This window comes from Anarrhichthys ocellatus, unplaced genomic scaffold (assembly GCF_004355925.1).
Source record: "Anarrhichthys ocellatus isolate YVR2014 unplaced genomic scaffold, GSC_Weel_1.0 scaffold78, whole genome shotgun sequence".
Lineage (NCBI taxonomy): Eukaryota > Metazoa > Chordata > Actinopteri > Perciformes > Anarhichadidae > Anarrhichthys > Anarrhichthys ocellatus.
Window position 1 is genome coordinate 2,313,385 of NW_022280108.1, and position 6,578 is coordinate 2,319,962.

Below are 6,578 nucleotides of genomic sequence, written 5' to 3' on the forward strand. Positions count from 1 at the left end.
TCTTAAAGACAAATGAACATGAGTTAAATGGTTGAACACATCGAATAGAATCAGTTAGAAGAAGGTAACAAGAAGGAAAGACCAGGCGGCGACCTCCGCTTCTGAAAAGTGAAGCCAAAACTTCATGTCTTAAAACCAGCATTCTCTCTACTGACCATCAGGGGGCGACTCCTCTGGTTGTGTAGAAGTCTATGAGAAAATGACTCTAGTTCTCTCTTGATTTATTACCTCAGTAAACATTGTAAACATGAGTTTATGGTCTCAATCTCTAGTTTCAAGTCTTCTTCAATACAGCATGATGTTCACTTAGTACATTATGGTCCATTTAGAGTCACACAGACCATAAAGCAGGGGATGCTTTAAGGGCGGGGCTACACGGTGACTGACAGGTCTCTACCGCGGCGTTGTCCGTGTTTTCGTCTTCAAATTCTACATTAGTAAAGAGTCTGACATCCGATATCCTCAATGTTTAGAAGAAAGGTCGTATTTTTCGTCTTCCAGAAGCCGAAAAACACAAGAGGAGAGTTGTAGGATACGGATTAAATCATGTGGAAGAACTCACACACACCTGAATCCATCAAAGATTAACACACACTACTTTGTTTGCTCAAAGGTAAAATGCTAATAACGTTAGTTAGCTTAAAACATTAGCAAACAAAGAATATTAATTTCTTAGTTAATTAGTTAGTTTCTCTCTGACATTTCAGAACAATTAATCCCAAAATCTGCTGTTTTCTCCTTTTGGAATATCTCTAACTGATAGTGTTAAAAACGGCATATTGACAAAGCTTGACAGGCCTAGAAACAGTAATCAAGGGGGGGGGGGGGGGGGGGGGGGCAAGGGTTAAATTTTAACATTTTGGTGCCTAAGAATGTTATTTAGAAAAAACAACAAGGTGACGACGGCCAAAAATGTCGAATTTAAGGTTTCAAAACTGCAGTCCACAAACCAGTAGGTGGTATTCATACAGCAAACTTAATACGCAATCAGGGAAAAATGAATACTTTGAATTTAAATGAAAGGAAAGACAATAATACAAATTTACTACAGAGGAAAGATGCTGAGTTAACTTCATCCGCCCGTGGGACTATCGGCTACCTGTCGGCTAATTAAGACGCCGCCTCATTTGTGCCTCATTTGTGCCTCATTAGTGCTAATTTGTCTTCCCCTCCCTTGTTTATTCTCCACTCTCTTCTCTTTCTCAATCTCAGATTCCGTTCTCACAAAGAAAGACACCTCCTCCTTTTGTTTGTTTTCCTTGTTGCACTGCATCTGTTGCGGTGGAGAAATTAAATTTGATAAACGAGCCGATCTTTAAATATTAATTATGTATTAATTACATTCGCAAGGCAAAAACAAACCTTGCTTAATGATTTATGAGGATCGGTCCCACTTTACTCATCGTCCAATGAGAATCAGCAGAGAGGAGGGAAATGGAAGGGCTGGCAAACTAAAACAATGAATGGAAATGAAACTGAGAGCGTGTGTGTGTGTGTGTGTGTGTGTGTGTGTGTGTTTTCATGCTATAAAGTGTGAGATAGCAACTTTCAGGCCTTTTAGAAATAAAGATAGACGGTTAAAAAGAAGCAGTCTTCAGTTAGGAGATGAACGGAAAGAGAAAACACAAGTGTCAAAACAGAAAAGATGAATTTGTCGCCACTCTCTGCTCATGTTTGACCTTTGACCTGCCCGATCTCCCGTCTTGAGTTACATCCCATGTGGGCTCTCCAGAATCTGAAGCGCTTCTTTATTTCCTTTCCTGCTTCCTGTTCATTTCCACGTCACAGATGACATTCAAACATTTGTATTGTTGTATCCGGCACATTTGACCACAACTATATATTTCACCTTTTTATTCAGATTCACTTTGAAAGATTTGACTCAAGTGAAAATACAAAAGTTTTATCAGTAAAATATACTTCAAGTATCAAAAGTAAAAGCAGTTACTATATAAGTGAATCACTGATATTGATGCATTAATAAGTCAACTTTATTGTTGTAGCTGGTTGAGGTGGATCATATTTTAAATGCTTTAGATACTTTGCGTGGTTTAAACAACGCATCTTATTTTATGAACTGTTTTGTGTTAAAGTGTGTCGTATATGGAATATTAATTAATGGCTGTTCAATTTTAGAAAAGCACAATATTTGCCCCTTGGATTGGAGAGAAGAAGTGTAAAGAAGCAAACAGTAAGGACGCGTTCACAAGTCAACATTGAGTTTGATTTAATGGAGCTCCGGTGTGGTTTGTTTGTTTGTCCAGTCCAAGAACGAGAGGCGGTCTCTGACCTTGTGCAGTTTGATTGCATAAGAACATGATCCGATCTAAAATGCAGACTACCTGAGTGTGCATTTGAGATGGACGCAGGTAAACGACAGGTTAACATTTGTGAGAGAGGACTGACTTTGACTTCTGCAGAAGTCCGATGTTTGCTTGACATCTCGGTTGCCTGCATAGAAGTGGCGGCTCTCGAAAACAAAAAGATGAATTTGCTATTTCGTAAACGCTCCTTAGCAAATAATTTTGTGCACTGAAACTAAACCAGACAACAAATAGAAAACAAACCAAAAGTATCGCTTTCCCTCTGATTCGACGCCGACTTGTGAAAGTGACAAATCTATAAGAAACAATAAACTGATGCTCTCTCTCTCATTTACACACACACACACACACACACATCACCTGTTCCCCTGATAGTTGACTGTCTCCTGGGCAACCCGCTTGCCTCTTTACACACACACACACACACACAGACACACACACACACACACACACTGAGCCTCCCAACTCTAATAAATATTTCAAAGGCGGAATGTTTAGTAAACAAAGGTGTGTGTGTGTGTGTGTGTGTGTGTGTTGTATCCGAGTTTCTAAGGGACTCTGAGGAGAGGTGTCATATTTGCCTTCTACCCTGCTCTCGTCTCTTCTTCTTCTTCTTCTTCTTCTTCTTTTCCTCTCTGAAATTCGACCTTGTTGTCGTGCTGTTTTTAACCAAACCAGCTCTGACCACTGCTTCGTCCTGTGAGGAGGAGGAGGAGGAGGAGGAGGAGGAGGGAGGAAGGCCCGGCCCATAAACCACAGCCTGCAGCATCAAGTTCACACAGACACACTGCAAGTGTGTGTTTGAATATATCAAAGTGTGTGTGTGGGTGTGGGAAGGTCAACCTGATCTAAATGAGCCACTCGGGTTTAATGCAGTTTTGTAAATGTGTTTTTACCTTTGACATCCCACAAACAGAAGCTGCTCTATGAATTATTAAATCCAGAATTGATATTGTGAATGAATCTGCAAAAAGATGATGAGTAAGTTAAATTACTTCAACACCTGCTGGGCACCGTGACTCCAAACTAAAGCGGTGTCGTGGTTTGTGTTCATGCAGATCACACGGTTCATGTTAGACTTAAAATATTACCTGAATCTCAAAACTCAAGGTTAGTTATGAGTTAGTTACATTTGAATGTACGAAAGTTACTCATTTGTTTGCAGTAATATCATCTTCTAAAACATCTTGGGTACATCTTTCTAATGAGACTCCCTTCAGCTTTAGTTCAACTCCTCCAATAAGATATATTCTGCATCTAGAACACAGAAATACAATTCTCAAGCAACAACATTATGTATGCATATTGATTTTTATGTGAGTGTATCCAGGTTTGTGTATTTTTGTGTTCTGTGTTTGTGCATACCAGTGTGTGTGTGTGTGTGTGTGTGTGTGTGTGTGTGTGTGTTTTGACGCCACACTGCCACTCAGAAGAATGTGACTCATGTGACTCCCCACGGCAGAGGCAGAAATTATCATACCGCAGCTCCAAGTAAATAAAACATGACTCACAAATTTGGAAAGAGGGAAAAATTTGGAGTGCTTAATACTTAATACACATTTTACAGTATGTTCTGCCGTATCAATATGTAATGAGGACTAACTGCCGGTCCGCTAATCCAGTTTCGTTACGGTGCAGTCGAGATATGAAGCGTGACATCTTATTGTCCTCACGTTTGAAAAAAAGTAAAAAAATCTCTTCTATCAACCACAAAAGTGAGATTGAGACGAGACGTGAATGTTTGTGGACCTTTGAGAGCATAATGCTGAACCTACATGTGATGTCTTCTGTTCAAATATTTTGAAATGAATGCGTAAAGCATCGTCACTATTGTTGCTGTTTCTGTTGAGGAGGAGGAAGGTTTGTGTGTGACACAAAACAAATATGAAAGAAATATGGATTTTTGGTTTGGGTATGAATAAGTACATTTTAATTTACCTGTCAGATGTTCACAACATTATTATCATGACCGAAAGACATAAGCACATTCCTGAAATAATACATTCATTCATTAATTAATAGACAAACTAAAATATAATTTAAATGTATATATTAAAAATAAATGATGAAAACAATTATTGGCAAAATAATGAATTCAACAATAAAAAAACAGTAATAATAAAAATGACAATAATGTTGACAACAACAAAATGAATAGTATTAATTGTAATTGTAATAACTTTTTTAAGTAACAAAATTATATCAAGATACCAAGAACATCGTATCACCATGCTTCTGTTCCAAACAAAGAAACATAACGTCAGAAAATAAATATATAAAAATAAATATATAAATAAATACAATTTGAATCTCTATATTAAAAGTAAACAATAAAAACAATTATTGAAATAATAAATAAATAATACATTAAACAATTAAAATTCAATTAAAAAGTAATTATAATGACAACAATGAATTATAACAAATAAAATAATACTATTAGTGTGAAAATGTTTTTGCCTTGTGTGCATTATTTGCGTACAGAAAATGTACAAAGACACAAAGACTGAATAAAGGCCATTATGAATGGGGGGGGGGGGGGGGGGTGCATCAGTGGTATGGTTATGTGGTTCGGTGTGTGGGGGTGGTCACAGCTAAGTAGATAGGTGACAGCAGTGAGAGCAGGAATTGTGAAAGTGTAGCTGACCCCAAGCTGCCGACAGGGGCCCACACAGGACGAGAGGGAGGGAGACACGGGGGGGGGGGGGGGGTGTAAGGTAGCAGGGGGAGGGCGAGTAGAGAGGGTAAGAGGGGTGTGAGACTTGAGAAAGGCCTGAGGGTAAACGCTGAGAGGGAGGGCGGGCGAGGGGCTGAAAATGACAGAATATTCTCCCGTTTTTCTCCAGATTTTAAGAAACATGATTTTGGTTTCACATTTACAGAAAGATCATCTTCATTAATACGTTTTAAAAGTATTGTTTTGACTTTTCTATTACCCCGAAATGTGTTTGTTGTGCTTTAAGAACATCGTGCTTCCTTCTCGGGCATTGATCATAATTATACTGTATGTAGGTTGTTTTTAAGCTGTTTCTCCAACAAGTTGCATTGGCGTCCATGACACACCAGGGACACACTGATGGGTGTTTCCCTTCATGTATTACTGCAGAGAGCCTTCAAACACACTGGAAGAGTGTTACATGCATTCAAGACCAGGAGGAGAAAGAGAGAATATGTGCATATGCATTCAATGAATAACTGCTGTGGTCTCAAACAGCATCAAATATTCGGGTGGGTCAAATAGCTTGAATCTTAAAACATCGCCGTAGACAACGGTTTGTATGATATATTAAGAAAAGTTATTCCTCATATTTTTGACATTCTCTCACGAAAGTCTTGCAACTCGTGTCAATTCTTGCTTGTAGCATGCATACAGTCTTTTCAAAATAAACTTCCGTCTACTGAAAGATGGTGGTTTGGGTTAAAATAACTACTGAAGTGACGTTATATAAGTACGGACGATACGTGACTAATAAGTCTACGTTTTAGTTATAACGCCGGGAGTTCGTAAAGAGCGTGTCTTTTCAAAATAAACATACAACATAGGTTTATTTAGTTTTTACATTTACTGACACAACAAACTTGGTAAGTTTAGGAAAATATCGTGGTTTGGGTTGAAATATGTACGTTTGTTACATAACTGACGGAAGTAAAGACTAAAGTTACTCCATAAAGCTACGGTATGATGAGTCAATGTTTACTTGGTCGTCACACAGACATCGGTCTACTGGCTGAAGGTTGTTCGACCGATTCAACCTAACTCCTGCCTGCACCAAGCAGACTTCCTCACCCTTCATACTTCCTCACTCTTCATACTTCCTCACTCTTTATACTTCCTCACTCTTTATACTTCCTCACTCTTTATACTTCCTCACCCTTTATACTTCCTCACCCTTTATACTTCCTCACTCTTTATACTTCCTCACTCTTTATACTTCCTCACTCTTTATACTTCCTCACTCTTTATACTTCCTCACTCTTTATACTTCCTCACTCTTTATACTTCCTCACCCTTTATACTTCCTCACCCTTTATACTTCCTCACCCTTTATACTTCCTCACTCTTCATACTTCCTCACCCTTCATACTTCCTCACCCTTCATACTTCCTCACTCTTCATACTTCCTCACTCTTTATACTTGCTCACTCTTCACACTTGCTCACTCTTCACACTTGCTCACTCTTTACACTTGCTCACTCTTTACACTTGCTCACTCTTTACACTTTCTCACTCTTTACACTTCCTCACTCTTCATA